This window comes from Capra hircus, chromosome 28 (assembly GCF_001704415.2).
Source record: "Capra hircus breed San Clemente chromosome 28, ASM170441v1, whole genome shotgun sequence".
In the NCBI taxonomy this organism is placed as follows: domain Eukaryota; kingdom Metazoa; phylum Chordata; class Mammalia; order Artiodactyla; family Bovidae; genus Capra; species Capra hircus.
The window spans coordinates 23,445,594-23,468,448 of NC_030835.1; positions in this window are offsets into that span (position 1 = coordinate 23,445,594).

Here is a 22,855-nt window from a genome sequence, read left to right on the forward strand (position 1 = left end):
TCGAACCTGCCACTCTTACGTCTCCTGCATTGGCAGGTAGGGTCTTTACTATTGAGGCCACCTGGGAAGCTCAGCTGTACCTCCTAGAGATTTCAAAATCCTCTATTGTTTTTGCTTTTGTCTCCTGTCTTGACTTTGGTCTTATATACTCTTCCTCAGAGATAATAGCTGTAATCCTGTATTACACTGGAACACTCCCAGTATGGTGGTAAAGTGGTAAGATGAGGGAGTAGGAAGCATTCTAGGTTAATCTGGGTTTTATTGTGTTCATATCTGTGACCCTTACAAATATTTATTCTTATAGAGTATCCCACTTTAGTCTTGAACTTAGGTAAAATGGGAAGGATAGAAGACGGTGCAGTGAGAGGAACACCTGTCTGGACTCTGGAACACAATTCTGGTAAAGTGTTTATTCCAGAGAGTAGGCCTTTGTTATATAGAATGTGATCATATTGTCGTATTTCCAAATGGCTTTTCTTCCTTTCTAGTTGATTGAATGAAAAGGTGCCCTTTCTTACTTTTTCAGCCATAAGAACCTAGTAGAGTTCCTAGAGGTAAATCTCATGAACATTTTGCTGCCTGCATTCCACCAACACTGTGGCTTCTAGGAGTTTCTTCCTCTCATGATAGTCTGTACTCAATCCAAAGCAATTAGACAAACTTACCATTCAGTGCTTCTACCATCTTATGGCTCCAGTGATTTTAATCTATGTACTTAGATGTGATTTTCCTGGATTCACCTGTCTGCAGATTTCATGAAAATAACATGTGCTGCAACCTCAGTTCTCTGATGAGACCAAGAGGTATTTTTAAATTACTGTTGTAATGATGGGAGTGACTGTTTCTTTGGAGCTAAAAATGCCTCATAATTTTCTTAATGGTTAAACTATTTTATCTGAGTAGTTTAATTGTTTTACTTATTAAGCATTTAGTTTTTGTTTCTTAATGGTGAGAAATAATTGAGAGATTAATAGCATTTTTTTGTAACTTAATTTAAATTAAATCCTTATAATTTAAATTATTTAGTTCAAGTTTATGCATATTGTTACTTTGATACCTAAAGTCATATTGCTCTTCAAAAAGCTTGTTATACCTTAGGGTTCAAGGAGAGTGAAAAAAGTACCCTCTTATTTTTGGGTTTTTTGAACAATTCACAATATCATTTAAAAACTTCATGTTTTTCCAAGTGAAATATAATGCTTATAATTGCATTTATTTTATTACAAACATGTTTGGGAATGTGTACATATATTTCTATTTGTACAAGCTATTTCAACATCTTTTTTCGTGATTCTAACTATTATACTCTTTACCCATCTACATATTGACATATTAAAAGGCTATTAATTTGAAAGCATTTTTGACATTAAGAATATTAATCCTTTGTCATATTTATTGAAAATATTTTAAGTAACACATTATTTGCCTTTAATTGTTACATAATGTTTCAAGTGTTGTTTATTTAATATGACTATACCTCTGTTCATGGGGCTTCCCAGGTGGTGATCCTTGGGTTGGGAAGATCCTCTGGAGGAGGGCACAGTAATCCACTCCAGTATCCTTGCTTAGAGAGTCCCATGGACAGAGGAGCCTGGCAGGCTACAGTCCATAGGGTTGCACAGATTTGGACATGACTGAAACAACTGAGCACGTACACCTCTGTTTATAACTTCTTCTGCTGTTTCTAAGTTTAAATAGTTCTTCCCAATCTAGACTCAGTTCAGTTCAGTTGCTCAGTCGTGTCCAACTCTTTGTGATCCCATGAATCACAGTACGCCAGGCCTCCATGTCCATCACCATCTCCTGGAGTTCACTCAAACTCAAGTCCAGTGAGTCAGTGATGCCATCCAGCCATCTCATCCTCTGTCGTCCCCTTCTCCTCCTGCCCCCAATGCCTCCCAGCTTCAGAGTCTTTTCCAGTGAGTCACCTCTTCTCATGAGGTGGCCAAAGTATTAGAGTTTCAGCTTTAGCATTAGTCCTTCCAAAGAACACCCAGGACCGATCTCCTTTAGAATGGACTGGTTGGATCTCCTTGCAGTCCAAGGGACTCTCAAGAGTCTTCTCCAACACCACAGTTCAAAGCATCAATTCTTCAGTGCTCAGCTTTCTTCACAGTCCAACTTTTAGATTCATACATGACCACTGGAAAAACTATAGCCTTGACTAGACGGACCTTTGTTGGCAAAATAATGTCTCTGCTTTTAAATATGCTATCTAGGTTGGTCATAACTTTCCTTCCAAGGAGTAGGTATCTTTTAAATTCATGGCTGCAGTCATGATCTGCAGTGATTTTGGAGCCCCCCAAAATAAAGTCTGACACTGTTTCCACTGTTCCCCCATCTATTTCCCATGAAGTGATGGGACCAGATGCCATGATCTTCGTTTTCTGAATGTTGAGCTTTAAGGAAACTTTTTCACTCTCCTCTTTTACTTTCATCAAGAGGCTTTTTAGTTCCTCTTCACTTTCTGCCATAAGGGTGGTGTCATCTGCATATCTGAGGTTATTGATATTTCTCCCAGCAATCTTGATTCCAGCTTGTGCTTTTTCCAGCCCACCATTTCTCATGATGTACTCTACATATAAGTTAAATACTGACCATGCGGCAGAAGCGCGCCGGTTGCCACGGGCCACGCTTCTCCACCATGCAGAAGCGTGGCGGAGAGGAGCTACCCCTTGCCCAAGGTCAGGGACAGCAACTGAGAGGAGCTACCCCACGTCCAAGGAGCGGTGGCTGCGCGGGCACAGGTGGGCGGAGAGGAGCTACTCCATGTTCAAGAACAGGAGGGGTGGCTGTGAGGAGATACCCATGGTCCAAGGTAAGGAGTAGTAGCTGCGCTTTGCTGGAGCAGCCATGAAGTGATACCTCAATCCAAGGTAAGAGAAACCCAAGTAAGATGGTAGGTGTTGCAAGAAGCATCAGAGGGCAGACACACAAACCATAATCATAGAAAACTAGTCAATCTAATCACACAGACCACAGCCTTGTCTAATTCAATTGTATACCTTAAATATATTTAATTGTATTTGTCATTTTGTTTCTCAATAAAGTTGTGAAAAAAGGGAGGAAAGGAAGAGAAAAAAGAGACATATGCCAATATAACTGAAAGCCAAACAAAATAGCCCACAGAGCTTATGTCAATTAATTTGAATATCAACATAATGTCAAATAGACATTTTGGGGAAATAAATTTTACTGCTATTGATCCAAGAAATCTAAAAATAAAAAAATCAAGTTAACTGAAATGTCAATTAAAGACCTATCTTTAATATTCAAGGAACAAGTAGCTAATGTACTCTGTCTCTTAGAGGAAAAAAATTGTAAAACTACAAATTAATTTTATGAAACTTAATTATGTTGATAATACAATGATTAATGTTAGCTCCCAGAAAAACTGTTTTAGGGGACGCACATATGGAGTATTACATTAAGAATATGCAGATTCTGATTTGCCTGATTAGGAGGCAAAAGCCACCCACACATGGTGGGCAAGTAGCTCACTCCGTTCCCAAGCTTCCCCTGTGGGGAAATGAAACCCATGGGATCATTTTGATGCAAGTCACATTTTCAGTGTATCCACATGAAGGAAAAAGTCACAAGATCCCCTCCATGAGCTGAGGTTTTCCTCTAGGGTCAGAAGTGAGCAGAAGACAGAGAACAGAGAAGGAGGCAAAGATGGTGGGGGCAAAGGTCACTAACTTTTCCCTTGCTTAACTATGAATGGATACAATTTGCAAAAGTGCCCAGGAAAAGAAAAAGCAAGAATTTATGGTGGGCAACCTAAATTCAAATTTTTATCTAAATTTCCAGACTCTAGGGGTGAGTAGGGTTATCATATTGTAAAATGCCTAGGCAGCAACTCAGAAGAACAAAAGTTGTTGTTCTTCACGTTTATTTTCCTCACCACCAAAAGTTTGTTCTAATTATATTTACTAAATTGAACTAAAAAAATTGTAAATAATATGTTAGCAAATAATATTCAACAATACTTTAGCCTATTTTAGAAGGCATTATCTCCCCAAAATTTGCAAGGATGGTACAAATTAAGAATTATTTTTATTATTTCCATGTTGTCAAATATAGTTATTTGAAAGGGTGTGACTTTCCCAAGTCACTTCGAATGGAAAGCAGTGTGATATTTTAACATATGTGTACACTGCAAAATGATAACAATAAGCAAATGAATTAACATATTCATAGTATTCTGTAGTTACCCCTTTTATTGTTGTGGTATTAAAATGAAGTCTACTGGCTTGGCAAATTTCAAGTATATAATACAATATTATTAACTATAATCACCATAATGTACATTGGATTTCCAGAACTTACTCATCCCACAATTGAAAGTTTGTGCTCTTTGATGAATAGCTTCCCTTTCCTCCACACCCAGAAAGGAATTGATGAGTTCTTTCTTTGACTGCTATTACACACCTAAAATGAGTTAGTATTCCTCATGTCAGTCAACCTACTAGGATAGGGAATAAATTTCATAAAAGAGGCATTAAACAAATGCGAGAGACAATCTGCTTTTCTCTGCAATAAAATAAATGTAAGTCCAGATTCCAAGCCCTCTAGATCCCTGAAGCAATTCTAGAGTTGTTAGGAAGAGATTGACTGAAAGAGGCCCAAGGCTTGTCCAGAAGTTTTACTTTACTCATGTGACATAATTCCCATTCATTGTCTGTATCCTTCCATTAAATGTTGATTAAAATGACAGTCTGGCATTGGCTCTTCTCTCAGGAAAGAGAAAAGGGTCTATGTCCATAATTGAGATGAAATAATTCAAAAGAAAAGAGCAGTACCCTTTGCCCAAAGACTAGAGAAGAAATACTAGGGGTGATTAACAACAGTAGACAGTTTAGTCAAGGCATTGCAATAAGGCAAATGTTATGAATAATACAGATAGTAATGAGATAATGTCAATTATCACTTCCTGATCTCATGAGAAGCTATAACCTAGAAAGTAACATGGATGAATGCTTGTGCTACTGTGATTGGATGCAGAAAGACATCATACTCATCCCTATTCCCATTTAAATTATTCTTGTATTCTAGTGTATCTGGTCCCATTAATTTATGTGGTCTCATTTAAATCACTCAAGTCTTCAACTGCATATAAGATGAAAAATAAATATCATAGCATAATATAAAAAGCTCTAAGTGCTCTTGAGTCCATGGATGGACATAATACTGGTGAAAAATTCTTCACAAGATAGAATTTGTGTCTTTTCTGATTAAGATAATTTCTCTCAGATCTTTAGTGGAATCCAGTATCCAAAATAAATAAATAAATAAAACCACTGTCTTATACTTTATTTCTCCCTGTTATTCCTATTCCACATTATCTTCAGTCACATCATTTGCTATTTCCTGAAACTGGTTGGTTCCTCTATATTGTCATCCCTTTGTCAGTTGTCTTACTCTTACCCTCATCTTTTCTGTTTCCTCTGAAATCATGTACTAAGATTTAATGCAAGCCTAACAATTCAATAAAAATATTTTCTGATAAGTTTTAGCTCCTGCCAGATCCACCCTACTATATTAGGAACTGCTTGATGGTAAAGATTAAACTATACATGCACCTCCAAGAAAGAAAAGAGCAAACATTTTTAAATGATTAAAAGAATAATATCACACTCAGATTTTAAATATAGAGTGCACTAGTTCTCAATACCATGAAAATTCTTCAATTTTGAAGAAATTTGGCAAGCCACAAATTAATCCTCATATGTTCTGCTTGGAATGCATATTCATACTGAATCCCAGGGTAAAACCTCAGTATTACACAGGTTCTTGAGATAAATTTGAAAAGTAATTCTAATGTTAATATTTTGTGATATATGTCTTGGTCCAATAAAAGAAACCATAGCAAATATTCTGCAAAAATGCTTTGGTTCAAAGTGTCATTATAGATCATCTTTTCCTAGACAAAGATAAACATTATTCTTACAGTGTTTGGCCGGTAAATGTGTTTTCATTGATGTAGGCTGACATTTTCCTCTTGTAAACTAAAATTAATAATTTGAAGGGTTGAAAAGATTTGTAAGTGATATGGTATCTAAGAAAAGAGACATATATAACATCATCTAAAAGAGTTGAACTTTCATAATATGTTTCTTCTTGGTATGCAGCCAGAAAAATGAATTTTAATGTTCATAGCATAACAAGCTCATATTTTCCTCTTGATGTTAAATAAAAAAAGTAAAATATTAGATTCCTTTGGAGTGTTATCTCTGACATAGGCAGTCAAGTAGATATCAATGTATAATTGGATTTGTTATTGTTATTTTAGTTACTAAGTTGTGTCCAACTCTCTTGTGACCCTGTGGGCTGTAACCCACCAGGCTTCTCTCTCAATGGGATTTCCCAGGCAAGAATACTGGAGTAAGTTGACATTTCCTTCTCCAGGGGATCTTTCTGACCCAGGGATAAAACCTGCATCTCCTACATTGGGAGGTGGGTTCTTTACCATTGAGCCACCAGAGAAGCTCTTTATTGCAATCATCAGAAATAGACTTTGCTTAAGTGTAACAAAAATTTTGGAAGAATATCAGGTCTTACAGAATTACATTGTAGGCTAGGTCATCAGATCTAGAAAATGAAAAAAAAAATTCACCACCAATCTCTAGATTACTGGTACTGACACACTTTAGACACTGATGTGAATGATTTCTCAACTTGGTATACCTTGGACTCAATTCTGAAGACTTCAAGTCTCCAGTTTATCCTGCCTGATGAGGAGCAGGGATTGAAAGGCTTTGGCCTTTTTTTCTCTTGTTGAAAGAGGTGGGACCAATGTTAAGGAAGATTTGCCAAAACAAAAACTGTGTTGAGGAAAAAAGCATATTGAGTGTTTATAATAGCCAGGACATGGAAGCAACCTAGATGTCCATCAGCAGATGAATGGATAAGAAAGCTGTGGTACATATACACAATGGAGCATTACTCAGCCATTAAAAAGAATACATTTTAATCAGTTCTAATGAGGTGGATGAAACTGAAGCATATTATACAGAGTGAAGTAAGCCAGGAAAAAAAAAGAAACACCAATACAGTATACTAATGCATATATATGGAATTTAGAAAGATGGTAATGATAACCCGATATACGAGACAGCAAAAGAGACACAGATGTATACAACAGTCTTTTGGACTCTGGGGGAGAGGGTGAGGGTGGGATGATTTGGGAGAATGGCATTGAAACATGTATAATATCATATGTGAAATGGAAAAAAAAAAAAAAAGAAAGAGGTGGGACCAACGTTAAGGAAGATTTGCCAAAACAAAAATGTGTTGAAGTTAAAAGCGTATTGAGTATAACCTTCACATGTACAATGATTTGGTATACATTTTTTAATACATCAGAGATGTAACATGTTGCATATTTTGGTTCTTTACAAGCTCAATATTTGGCAGTCTCTGTGTTAATCCGATGTAAAAACTGATGATTTTGAAGGGTCTCATTCTTTTATATTTGAACTTAATTTTCATAACATATTTCTATATATCATGGGAACAAAAAGATAAAAATATATTTCTGTAGAGTATGAAATTGTCACTTATGTTAATCAGACTTTTTGCATAGGATAAACTTGACAATTATACAGTTAACATAAAATAATCATCCCCAGAAGTAAGATTTTTGTCTTAGTGCCTTCAAACTGAGTCATTTACAGACTAGATGGACACTCCAGAGAAGATTATGTCATTTGTTTGATGAACGATTAAAACCCTGCACTCTGGTCCTATGTCAGCTCTTATTTTTAATGTGACAATAACAAAGTAAATGTCAATGGTTATAATTCAGAATACAAAGACATTTCTTATGGAACTGCTGAAGACAAATCAAATCACCAGAATAGTATCAAGTGGTGTCAACAGAATGAAGATTATTAAGGAGCATGATAATACTAATAAAGTGTCTTCACTGCAGTACCAGTGGCATGATAATTCTTGAAATGGTGAACAAGCCGTGAATAATATAAATCACTGCTGCTATTAAAAAGCCATTAGGCATCTGGTCCCATCACTTCATGGGAAATAGATGGGGAAACAGTGGAAACAGCATCAGACTTTATTTGTTTGGGGCTCCAAAATCACTGCATGAAATTAAAAGACGCTTACTCCTTGGAAGGAAAGTTATGACCAACCTAGATAGCATATTCAAAAACAGAGATGTTACTTTGCCAACAAAGGTCCATCTAGTCAAGGCTATGGTTTTTCCAGTGGTCATGTATGAATGTGAGAGTTGGACTGGGAAGAAAGTTGAGTGCCGAATAATTGATGCTTTTGAACTGTGGTGTTGGAGAAGACTCTTGAGAGCCCCTTGGACTGCAAGGAGATCCAACCAGTCCATTCTAATGGAGATCAGTCCTGGGTGTTCTTTGAAAGGACTGATGCTAAAGCTGAAACTCTAGTACTTTGGCCACCTCATGCGAAGAGCTGACTCACTGGAAAAGACTGAAGCTGGGAGGGATTGGGGGCAGGAGGAGAAGGGGACAACAGAGGATGAGATGGCTGGATGGCATCACTGACTCGCTGGACATGAGTCTGAGTGAACTCCAGGAGTTGGTGATGGACAGGGAGGCCTGGTGTGCTGCGGTTCATGGGGTCGCAAAGAGCCGGACACAACTGAGGGACTGAACTGAACTGAACTGAAGGTATACAATGTGTTGATTTGATATACATATATGTTGTGGAATAATGACTGCAATTAAGATAATTAACACATTTACCACCTCATATAGTTAACTTTACATATTTTTGTCTGTGATGAGGATGCTTAATTTCTAGTCCCAGCATCTTTCAAATCTATAATACTGTATCATTAACTATAGTCACCATGTAGTGCATTTGGTTCGGTTTGGTTCGGTTCAGTCACTCAGTCGTGTTCGACTCTTTGCGACCCCATGCGACCCCATGAATCACATCACGCCAGGCCTCCCTGTCCATCACCGTCTCTATTACTGAAAACTTGTACATTTTAAGACCTAAAAATTCCCCCTCCCTTTTCCCTCCTAATCATCATCCATCATTCTATTCTCTATTCTATGAAATTTGCCTTTTTTTTAAAATAGATCTCACATAAGAGTGATATCATACAATATTTGGTTTATTCCAGTTAGCATAATGCCCTCCAGTTTCAATCATGTTGTTGCAAATGGCAGGATTTCCTTGTTTCATACAGCTGAATAATATTGTCTTTTATATTTATAACTAGATAGATAGATGTCCATTTATCCATCAAAGGACATTTTGGCTGTTTCCGTATCTTGGTCTTTGTGAATAATGCTATAATGAACATGGAGTGACAATACACTTCCTAAATGAGATATGAACTCAGCTATTGTTCCAAAGATTCTGATTTTCCTCAACAATTTCTTCTAGCAAACAGAATAAAGAGAGTGAAAGCGTTAATCCCTCAGTCATGACTGATTCTTTGCAACCCCATGGACTGTAGCCCACTAGGCTCCTCTGTTCATGGAATTCTCCAGGCAAGAATACTGGGAGTGGGTTGCCATTCCCTCCCCCAGGGTGTCTTCCTGGGTCTCCTGCATTGTAGGCAGATTCTTTACCCTCTGAGCCATCAGGAAAGCAAATGAACTCTTAAAGCAGAGGTGCCTTCCAATCTTCATATAAGTGACTTTGTTATCTGAGGTATATTTTATTTGTGAAGATTTTAAATTTCTAATTTCTATAAATGCCCTAGCTTGAAAGCTCTAAACTGTAAGAAAGAGGCTGCAATCTTACACTCAAGGACTCAGGGTTTAAAGTGGGTTTTTCATCAAGTAGAGCAACACTGATATGCAAACAAAATGTGTCAGTCGATCATACTTTGTTCCTGAAATGATGTCTCCTGATGAAAATCAGGATCATAAAATCACCCTTTGTGCTCACCTATCGTGGTACTATTGTAAATCTTACTAATTAAAAAATAATGTTTTAGATGCTACTGACTCCTGAGTTTTTATAATACAACCCTCCTAGGAAACAAAACATGGTATATATACACAATTTAAGATAATTGATGATATCACATATTCTTCAAAAGAAAAATATATTACATCTAGATACTACTATGAAAGATTGGCAACAAATTCAAAAGTGTGAGTTAGGGAGATGGAAGAGGAGACTTAAGAACACATCAAATCTTGAGAAATTAGCAGAAAGAGTTTAGATACTGAAATAAGATAGAATATGGCTAGAATGCCACCATTTATTAATAGCCTGACTCTAAGTGAATTATAAAATTTGTAAAATTGGGATAATAATATTCATCCCCTATGGGTTTTAGAAGGTATACTTAAGTTATATGCTTCTATATTTTGCTCAGTCTGAGTAAAAAAAAGAAATGAGCATTCAGAGAAGTGAAAGTAAGGTAAATAACACTGATAAAAAATGAAAAATTTACCAGGAACAGGAAAGACTTATCTTCACCAGTCAGAAGGGAACAGGCTCCAGGGTTAAAGAAAATTGTTGAAGACAGACTAAACAGCCCTTACTTCATGGTTAAGAAACCTCTGATATCCCTACCATTTATAAAGTGAAAATGAAAGTGAAGTCGCTCAGTCGTGTCAGACTCTGCTACCCCATGAACAGCAGCAAGAGTACTGGAGTGGTTTGCCATTTCCTTCTCCAGGGCATCTGCCTGACCCAGGGAATGAACCTGGGTCTCCAGCATTGCAGGCAGACACTTTTACTGTTGGAGCCATCAGGGAAATCTGATTATAAAATGGTGATTAAAAAATAAAATAGAAACCTAACTCAGGTGAGAAATGTGATGATTGGGAAATACTGAACATGGAGATAGAGCAGGAAATCATCAGAAGAGGAGATAGAAGCAGAAAAGGGGAGGAAAGAGCATGTGTCTATTCTGCATAAAACAAATCCTATCACAGAAATGGAATTAACCCAGCCTGAAGCTGGTTTGCTGGGTTTCCTGAGGGCAAAGTGTCACAAATGGGGTTAAATGAAGGTGATTGATGTCCACAGACTGAAATGACTAGAGCTCCCTAATGCTGAGTAGTACACAAAATCTGAAATATATGCAGGGGCCCTGACTTGCTGGAGGAAAACTTGGAAACAGCAACCCTTAATGGCAATCTTGATTTGCTATTGATGCTTTTGAGTCTTGAGCTTTTAGGTATTGCTTCACTAGATATTGATACTTGAGTTCTGGGTTATTAGTAGGTGCTCAAATAATGTTTTTCACTCCTTTGTAAATTACTGGTAAATTAAATTTTGTGGCTTCACACGTTAATCAGGAGCAAATAAAATAAAGCCTCAGAAACATCCCTTAGGTACAGTCAGTTTAAAATAGGATTAATTATCACTCACAGACTATATGAATATATTGATACAAATATTTTCATATATATCATACATATACATATATATACACATATACTTATAGAAAGAGAGAAACATATACTTGGATAAACACACACACACAAATATATAGCACCTCTATTATCATTTATTAGCTTAGCATGTAGGAAAACCAAAACCATTGATCAATGTCATTAAATTGTTCATCTTCTGTAAAAAAGAAAATGGGTAATTATTATGGAATACTTGGAGCACAAGTTGAGATACATATATGAGTCATCATAAAGAGCTTGTTTCCATAAATAGGAATCAAAACTGTGATTAATAGATTCAACTTATGGAGGAAATGACATATGGTTAAATTGCATACTGGAACTATTTGCTCAAATATTGAGAGTGGGATGTGGAGTTTCAACAAAAGTAAAAGGTTTCTGCTTTGCCACACTAATTGGTCAAAGCTCAGCAGTCCCCAAATTCCAAATTAAACAAATACTTTTTGCATGTTCACTGTAGCAGTAAATTACATAGTGCATTATAAATTACAGTTAAAAGGACAGTTCTCTTTGAAAATGTGATACAAGACCAGAAAGTATGAGAAGCAATCAGCATCCTACTGTTTTCTCTTTGCAGAAGAAATGTGGTTAGAGCAGTGAAGGAAATGGATGTCACTAGCATAATGGCCAAACCACCTGGTGTTCTGCAATTTCAGGTTTCTTTGATTTGCTAAAGTTCCTAAAATGTTTAGCAACATGTTATTGTAATATATACATGCATTACATAATCTTTTTGTTTGTGTTTGGGAGTATTAAAGTTGCCTTATTCTTTTGCCAGCTTTATTTTCCCATGTCCCATTTGTTTGAGAGGGGTAGTTGCATTATCAAAAGTCCAAATGGGACTATAGGTTAGAAACAATAAACCCAAGTCACAGCCAATCCAAATAGAAATGTGAAAAATGAATTCCGATGAGATGACTCAGACTCTATACATGACATGCTGTGTACCTCTCACACATAGGATTTCCTCAAATGAATTATTAAAGAGTAACATGATTGCAGCCATGAAGTTAAAAGACACTTGCTCCTTGGAAGAAAAGTTATGACCAACCTAGATAGCATATTCAAAAGCAGAGACATTACTTTGCCGACTAAGGTCCATCTAGTCAAGGCTACGATTTTTCCAGTGGTCATGTATGGATGTGAGAGTTGGACTGTGAAGAAGGCTGAGCGCTGAAGAATTGATGCTTTTGAACTGTGGTGTTGGAGAAGACTCTTGAGAGTCCCTTGGACTTCAAGGAGATCCAACCAGTACATTCTGAAGGAAATCAGCCCTGGGATTTCTTTGGAAGGAATGATGCTAAAGCTGAAACTCCAGTACTTTGGCCACCTCATGCGAAGAGTTGACTCATTGGAAAAGACTCTGATGCTGGGAGGGATTGGGGGCAGGAGGAGAAGGGGACGACCGAGGATGAGATGGCTGGATGGCATCACTGACTCGATGGACGTTAGTCTGAGCGAACTCTGGGAATTGGTGATGGACAGGGAGGCCTGGCGTGCTGCAATTCATGGGGTCGCAAAGAGTCAGACATGACTCAGCGACTGAACCAAACTGAATTGAACTGAACATGAATTCACTGTAAGATGAATGTTGATAAAACATATATTGTCTCTGGTCAAAGGATAAATCAATGTATTTTATCAATAAAATATGTATTGTGCTCTAAATTGTATATTCTCATTAATATTTTTATTCATGTGGAATTAAAAAATACTTATACTACTCTTCTTCACCAAAGAATAAAACATAAGAAAATCATTGTGGGGAGATTATAGTCAACATTAAAGTTGCGCTATCCAAAGACTGGACATTAAATCTGAAATAGAAAGTGAAAAGAATCCAGAATTCTAACTACAAGGGAAATATAATAACACCTAAAATGTATACTTTCTATCCTTTCTTTTATAGAAGGCAGTAATTATCACTATATGCATTGTTGGGTTGCAGTATAAACACTTTTCATGTGCATAACAATAATGGCACAAAAATGTGGATGACATAACAGAACTTTACTAATACTGCTTATATCTCACTGGAATAAAGGTGATGCAAGTATGAAATAGGTTCTGTAAACTAACAATAATAATGTAGGGCTTAGAGCAACTACTAAAAAAATTAATATGGCATAAATCATTAAGAAATTAAAATATTACACTAAAAGATACTCCATTGATGGAAAAGAATACCAAAGACAACATAAAGGAAGAACAAAAATAAACACAATATAGCTAAAACACAAAGGAGAAGATGGGAATTCAACAAATGAATGGTTTAAATAATCCAAAGCAAAGGAATTCTGATTGAATTAAAAAAAATACACAACACATGTCCAAAATACTGTCTATAAGAGACATGCTTGTTATTCAAAGATAGAAGTATGTTGAAAATAAAAAGATGAATAAAATATACTGTAGAAACAGCAACTATAATGGGTGAAAAGGCATTGCTGATACCAGCCAAAATGACTTTAAGACAAATAAATATTACAGTTATAAAGAGCATTTAATAATAATAAATAGGTTAATATATGACAAATGCAAATATACAGTGCTATTTATAATTATACATATAAACAATAAACAGTTATAAGCTCAGATGATAACTATATCTACTACTATGGGGAAGAATCCCTTAGAAGAAAAGGAGTAGCCATCATAGTCTACAAAAGAGTCTGAAATGCAGTATTTGGATGCAATCGCAAAAATGACAGAATGATCTCTATTTGTTTCCAAGGCAAACCATTCAATATCACGGTAATCCAAGTCTATGACCCGACCAGTGATGCTGAAGAAGCTGAAGTTGAATGGTTCTATAAAGACCTATAAGACCTTCTAGAACTAACACCCAAAAGAGATGTCTTTTTCATTGCAGGGGACTGGAATGCAAAAGCAGGAGGTCAAGAAACATCTGGATTAACAGGCAAATTTGGCCTTGGAGTACAGAATGAAGCAGGACAAAGGCTAATAGAGTTTTGCCAAGAGAATCCACTGGTCATAGCAAACACCCTCTTCCAACAACACAAGAGAAGACTACACATGGACATCACCAGATGGTCAACAACAAAATCAGATTGATTATATTCATTGCAGTCAAAGATGCAGAAGCTCTATACGGTCAGCAAAAACAAGACTGGGAGCTGACTGTGGCTCAGATCATGAACTCCTCATTGACAAATTCAGACTCAAATTGAAGGAAGTAGGGAAAACCACTAGACCATTCAAGTATGACCTAAATCAAATCCCTTAACGATTATACAGTGGCAGTGAGAAATACATTTAACGGACTAGATCTGATAGAGTGAGTGATGAACTATGAATGGAGGTTGGTGACATTGTACAGGAGCAAGGATCAAGACCATGCCCAAGGGGAAAAAAAAAGTGAAAAAAAGCAAAGTGGCTATGTGAGGAGGCCTTACAAATAGCTGTGGAAAGAAGAGAAGCAAAAAGAAAAGAAGAAAAGGAAAGATTTGAATGCAGAGTTCCAAAGAATAGCAAGAAGAGATAAGAAAGCCTTCCGCAGTGATTAGTGCAAAGAAATAGAAGAAAACAACAGAATGGGAAAGACTAGAGATCTCTCCAAGAAAATTAGAGATACCAAGGGAACATTTCATGCAAAGATGGGCTCAATAAAAAGCAGAAATGTATGGACCTAACAGAAGCAGAAGATACTAAGAGGTGGCGAGAATACACAGAAGAATTATACAAAAAATATCTTCACAACCCAGATAATCTCGATGGTGTGATCACTCACCTAGATAGATCCAGACATCCTGGAATGTGAAGTCAAGTAGGCCTTAGGAATCATCACAAAAAACAAAGCTACTGGAGGTGACAGAATTCCAGTTGAGCTATTTCAAATCCTAAAAGATGATGCTGTGGATGAAAACTCAGCAGTTTTGGAGTTGGAATGGAAAAAGTGAGTTTTCCTTTCAATCTCAAAGAAAGACAATGCCAAAGAATGCTCAAACTATCACATAATTGCACTCCTCTCACACACTAGCAAAGTAATGTTCAAAATTCTGCAAGCCAGTCTTCAGCAATACATGAACTATGAACTACTGGATGTTTAAGCTGGTTTTAGAAAAAGCAGAGGAACCAGAGATAAAATTGCCAACATCCATTGGATCATCAAAAAAGCAAGAGAGTTCCTGAAAAACATCTACTTCTGCTTTATTGACTATGCCAAAGCCTTTGACTGTGTGGATCACAATAAACTGTAGAAAATTCTGAAAGAGATGGGAATACCAGACCATCTCACCTGCCTCCTGAGAAATCTGTATGTAGGTCAGGAAGCAACAGTTAGTACTGGACATGGTACACCAGACTGGTTTCAAAAAGGAAAATGAGTTAATTAAGGCTGTATATTGTCACCCTGCTTATTTAACTTATATGCAGAATACATCATGAGAAACACTGGGCTGGATGAAGCACATCTGGAATCAAGACTGCCTGGAGAAAAATCAATAATCTCAGATATGCAGATGACACCACCCTCATGGATGAAAGTGAAGAACTAAAGAAAAATCTCTTGATGAAAGTGAAAGAGGAGAGTGAAAAATTTGGCCTAAACACCACATTCAGAAAACTAAAATCATGGCATATGGTCCCATTACTTAATGACAAATAGATGGGAAACAGTGGATCGTGGAAGAATTTATTTTTTGGGCTCCAAAACCACTGCAGATTGTGACTGCAGTCATGAAATTAAAAGACGCTTACTCCTTGGAAGGAAAGTTATGATCAACCTAGACAGCATATTAAAAGGCAGAGACATTACTTTGTCAACAAAGGTCCATCTAGTCAAAGCTATGGTTTTTCCAGTAGTCATGTATGGATGTTGGAGCTGAACTATAAGGAAAGCTGAGTGCTGAAGTACTGATGCTTTTGAACTGTGTTGTTGGAGACGATTCTTGAAGGGGATCCAACCAGTCTATCCTAAAGGAAATCAGTCCTGACTACTCATTGAAAGGACTGATTTTGAAGCTGAAACACCAAAACTTTGGCCACCTGATGCAAAGAACTGACTCATTTGAAAAGACCTTCGCGCTGGCAAAGATTGAAAGCAGGAGGAGAAGAGGATGATAGAGGATGAGATGTTTGGATGGCATCACCAACTCAATGGACACGAGTTTGACTAATCTCCGGGAGTTGATGATGGACAGGGAAGCCTGCGAGATGTAGTTCATGTGGTTGCAAAGCGTTGGACACAACTGAGTGATTGAATTGAACTGAACTGAACTGAATAATTATAAATGTAATTCTAATCAAGCTGCTATAACAGAGACTTAAAATACTTAAACAAATTAACACAATCTCGTTGAGACATATATAATTCAAATAATGGCTCAAGATTTCAGTAACCTACTCTCAAATGGATAGAACAACTACATAGAAATAAACAAAATACTTGAATAGCATTATAAACCAACTAGACATAACAAATTTTTATACAACACTAAACAAAGCAACAGCCTAATATACATTATTTGCAAGTGCATAGGGGACATTCTCCAAGATAGACTGTATACAAGACCATAAAAGTGATTACATTTAGAAAGATTGCTATGTCAAGTATGTCCTCTGACCACTCTGGAATGAAACTAGAGATCAGTAACAGAAGGAACTTTAGGAAATTTGCAAAGATGTGGAAAAAAATCAAGATATTTCCAAATAAGTCAAAGAAGAAATTACAAAACACCTGAAAAATACATTGAGATGAATGAAAATAAAAGATAAACATAACCAACAAATTGTGTGTAGCTAATGTGGTGCTTGGGAAAGAGTTTGTAATTATAAATATCTGTATTTACTAAAAAGACCCAAATCACTCACCTGTCCTTTCATCTTGATACAATGAGTGAAGAAGAGTAAACTAAATATAAAAGAAGAAGGAGGTAATAACACTGGAGTGAAAACTAGAGTCGAAAACATTTGAAAAAACTAATGAAACAAAAACCTTAATCTTTGAAAAGATCAACAAATTAACAAACTTTCATCTAGACTGACCTTGAGAAAAAAGGCTCAGATTATTAAAAATGGGAATGAAAGAGAAGACATTACTACTAACTTTCCAGATACAAAAAATCATAATGGACTACTATGAACAACTGGATGTCAAAAAATAGATAATTAGGTAAAATAGAGAAATTTCTACAAAGACATAAGTTACTGAAACTGACTCAAAAGGGAAGTGAAAATCTGAATGGACCTTTAACAAATAAGGACACTGAATTAGTAATGAAAATGCTTCCCACAAAGTAAGGTTCCAAAAGAACAGGACTGAATGGCTTCACTGGGGAAATCTTCAAGATATTTAAATAAGAATTTATCCCATTCTTTTTGCATATTATCCCCAGATAAAAGAAGAGGAAACACTATTCAATTCATTCTCGACATCAGTAACAAATACATCACAGGGGAAAAAAATTATCAACATCTCAAAAACATACGGACAAAATCCTAAAGCTAAATGCCAAATCCAGCAACATATTAAAAAGATCAGACACTGTGAGCAAACAGGATTTATCCCAAGAATGTGAAGTTCTTTTAAGAGAGGAAACCAATGAATGTCATATATGACATCAGAGGATTAAAATACAAAAACTACATGATCAACTCAATGCTTGCGCTCATGTTCAGTCACTTCAGTCATATCCAAACTCTTTGTGACCCTATGGACTATAGCCTGCCAGGCTCCTCTGTCCATAGGATTTTCCAGGCAAGAGTACTGGAGTGGGTTGCCATTTCCTCATCTAAAGATAGAGAAAAAAACACAAAGCAAGCTAACACTCTTTCATGATGAAAAGTGAATAAATTAGAAATTGGAAGTATGGATAACTGAGAGAGGGCATCAACATGACAAAGGTCATTTATGAAAATACACAGCTAACAGTATACTTAATGGTGAAAGACCAAACAGTTTCCTTCTGCAATCAAAAAGAAAACAAGGATTTCTTTTTTTTACCACTTATGCTCATCTTTTTTTTTTTTTTTTAATATTATACTAGAGTTTCCAGTCAGACTAATTTGGCAAGAAAAGCAAATAAAAGGCATATACATTGCATGCTGCTGCTAAGTCACTTCAGTCGTGTCCGACTCTGTGTGACCCCATAGACGGGGGTCAACCAGGCTCCTCTGTCCCTGGGATTCTCCAGGCAAGAACACTGGAGTGGGTTGCCATTTCCTTCTCCAATGCATGAAAGTGAAATGTGAAAGTGAAGTCACTCAATCATGTCTGACTGTTAGCAACCCCAAGGACTACAGCCTACCAGGCTCCGCCATCCATGCGATTTTCCAGGCAAGAGTACTGGAGTGGGGTGCCATTGCCTTCTCCAATACATTGCATAGGAAGAAGCAAAGCAAGTCCTACTTACAGATAATATTATGTTGCATATAGAAAGTCCTGAGGAGTCCACTAAAAACTATTAGAAAAAAATGAACTCCATAAAGTTGCTAATGTGGTGCTTGGGAAAGCACCAGATCAGTGTACAGAAATGAATAATTGTATATCTACACACTAGCCATAGCAATCTAAAAATGGAAATATAAAACAGCACTTCGATTTCCAATAATACCAAAAAGAATAAAATATGTAGGACAAATATAATAGAAGAGGTATGAAATTTGTACTGTGAAAACCATAAAATATTATTGAAATGAATTGAAGAGCAACCAAATTGAAACACCTCCTATATTTATGAACTGAAATATTTAATATTGTTAAGATGGCATGTGTGTATATGTGCCTAGTCACTCAATCATGTCCAACTCTTTGAAGGCTCATTGGTTGTAGCCTTCCAGACCCCTCTGTCCATGGAATTTTCCAGGCAAGAATACTAGAATAGTTTGCTATTTCTAACTGAGGGGGAAATCTTCCCCACCCAGGGATCAAACTGGACCTCTTACATCTCCTGCATTGACAGGCAGGTTCTTTATCAGTACCACCTGAGAAAACCCTATTAAGATTGTAGCATTCCTTAAATTGAACCATGGATTCAACATGAGTGACTGAGTGAGTGAAAGTCACTCAGACATGTCCGACTCTTTGTGACCCCATGGAATATACACTCTGTGAATTCTCCAGGCCAGAATACTGGAGTGGGTAGCCTTTCTGTCTCCAGGGGATCTTCCCAACCAAGGAGTTGAACCCAGGTCTCACACATTGCAGGTGGATTCTTTACCAGCTGAGCCACAAGGGGAAGCCCAAGAACATTGGAGAGGATAGCCTATCCCTTCTCCAGCAGATTTTCCCAACCCAGGAATTGAACTGGGTCTCCTGCATTGCAGGCAGATTCTTTACCAACTGAGCTATGAGGGAAGCCCCATGATTGTGCTATTTTTCCATTAAAAATAGAAGCTGGAAGCTGTTATGAACTCAATAAACAGTGGTAAACATGTACTTGTTTTTCCAAATGCAGAAGAAATCGTTTTCAATTTGTTCACAAACCTCACAATGGGCAAGATCAAGTTACCTTAGAATACAACAAACATCCCATAATCTTGAAGTTACTTTTGTATTTTAAAACTGGAAACTTGATAATGCCAAGGAGTTAATGTACTTCAAAAAGAAGAAAGTGAAATACTGATTTTTGAGAATTTTAATCAGTAAATGTGTTTTCATTTCTTTAAATTATAAATTAAAAATTGAAATATGTTGATTTACAATGTTTCAGGTATACAGCAAAGTGCTTTAGTTACACAGACACACACACATATATATATATTTTTCAGTTTGCACTATAGATTATTGGATATTAAATATAGTTTCCTGTGCTGCACAGTATAATCAGTAAATGCTGTGTTTATTCTTACATTTAGTGATTGTTTCAGACTTCAAAGATTATACTATGCAAGTTATTTTATTTATTAGATATTTTCATGTGTAGATGGCAATGTAGTTAGGGCTAACCAATACTTCCTTTTTTTTTGCCCTTTCTTAGCTTTGTCAGTTGTTTCATAGTCTATTCTTTTAGCTATTTATTCTTTGAGCGGAGAGACAAATTATAAAAGATAGGAAAGTTCAGTCATTACAAAACATACATATATGAGACGTGAGTAAATTTCTTTAATAGAACAGAACTCTAAAAATATATTAAAATAAATAACTTAAAAAATAAAAATAGGCATATGAAACATATGTTTTTAAAGGAATTCAAATGAGCTCATGTCCTCAGGTCCAACACATTAATTTGGAAAGAGAGAGCAGATGTTCGAGGAGATAATTTACACTGGGCTGTGTTTACATCATCTGAAATCTAACTGAAGCACTTTCTCTTGTTTCACACAAGTTTTCAGCTTCAAAGTTGTACACAAATAGCAGCTAATTCCTTCTATCACTAAAATAAGTGAAAAATGAAGTGGAAGCAAAGAGGTTAACTTCTTTTTTTCCAATGCAATATACAAAAGTAGCAGCAAGCAGACAAATATCCAGTATTTTCTGCCTCATTTTAATTCTCCGTGCTTCCATATGTGTATTAATAGGCTCAGTGGATGGGAGAGGAATATCTGCCATTTAAAATTTTCTCAATTGCACTTTAAACTCATATGGCAAGTCAGTGTGTAATAGATTATTTCCAAATTACAATATTCAAAAAAAGTTTTTCTTTTCATTTACAGCACATTAACAAGTACAAGACACATATGTATATATCCCTGGCTATCTATTGAACCCTAGTGAGAAGATATTTTTTTTTTTAAACAGAGGAAATTTTTTTTATCCCAGTCGAGTATGCCAGACATTTTGTCATATTTAGTGCAACTTATTGGCATTAACACAATACAAGAGATTGGCATGTTGGAAAGATACAATAGATCCTATTGAACATATCAAAATAAGATATCTATATTAAAACCTAAGGGCTATGTCATCCTCCAGTACAAAAGTAGAGTGGCTGTTTTCTTTTGGTGCATAACTTAAATGTCATTTGTCCTTCAGGCTCTCTTCATATTAAGGCAAATGTGAAGAGATAACACTATGTCCAGTACAAAGAAATATGTATTCCAGATTGAGGAGTCTATGTATAATGTTATAACTATAGATTATATAGCTGTGCTAGTTGTATCTCAGTACATATTATTTTAATTTTCCTGTAATTAAAGATATCTCAAATTTTACTTGGATACATTGAAAGGTAAGTAATGTAATAGACATATATACATACACTCTCTTCAAATAACATGGACAATATTTATTTCTTCAGTTAAAAAGCTAATTTCCATTAGATTTAAACTTTTCTCTATAAATTTAAATATTTATCTAAAACAGATATTTCAAAAATGTTTTATATATATCATCTATATTAACTATGATGTCAATCAAATTAGCTAATATAAGGGATAACATTTTGATTGCCTAAATATAATAGATCACCCATTTCATGGACCATTTTATAGCTCATACCCAAAGTAAAAGAAAAAATGGTCAAGAAAGAAAAATCTTAATATTTTGGAAAAATATGTAACTAATTAATCTATATATGTTTAATATAAACAAATTAAAAACTGTGAAGTGTAGGTGTGAACACCCTTGATGAAATAACAGCATATAGAAATGAAGAGTATGTTTAAAGGTGACCATCAGGGTTTATCCAAACACACAAGGAGAATTGGGCTATATAGTTGTAAAGTATATGATTTTGAAAGGTCAGATAAAATAATTAATACATTTATTTATGCTTAAAATTCTGGCAAAATCCAATGCTCATATCTTACAATTATTAGAGGAAACAGGGGTAAATATTTTGGTGTGCTAAAATATGTTTACTTGCAATTACCATTCATTATTATAACTAATAATGGCCTTCCTTGGTGGCTCAGATGGTAAAGTGTCTGCCTACAATGTGGGAGACCAGGGTTCGATCCCTGGGTCGGGAAGATCCCCTGGAGAAGGAAATGGCAACCCACTCCAGTATTCTTGCCTGGAAAATCCCATGCATGGAGGAGCTTGGTTGGCTACTGTCCATGGGGTCACAAAGAGTCAGACACAACTGAGAGAGTTCTCTATCTATTATAATTAAGAAGTCAGCACACGTTATTTACATTAACAATTTTATTCATGTATTCATTCAGCTTTCTAAAATTTACTGATCTTACAAATATTCACTGATCTTACAAATATTCACTGATGCACTACTATGTGTCAGAGTCTGTTTTAGGTTCTAAAGATTGTTGCTCTCACAGGTTTTACATTCTACTTAGGGGGAGAGATACTACAGAAAGTGCTATGAAGAATATAACAGCCAGTGGGAGGGTAGAGAAAGCATGGGTAGATACATTGAACAAAGGAATTCATCAACTTTTGTGTCAGGAAATGACATTTAAGTAAAGATTTGAATAATAAGTTACTGAAATGTGGTTATAGATGAGATTTTCAGGTAAGTCACAAACTGTTCAGGTAACATTTTCAGAAAATTAATAAGAGGAAAACAAAATGCCCACTGGTAATTTAATAATGGGATTCCAATAGTCATGTATGG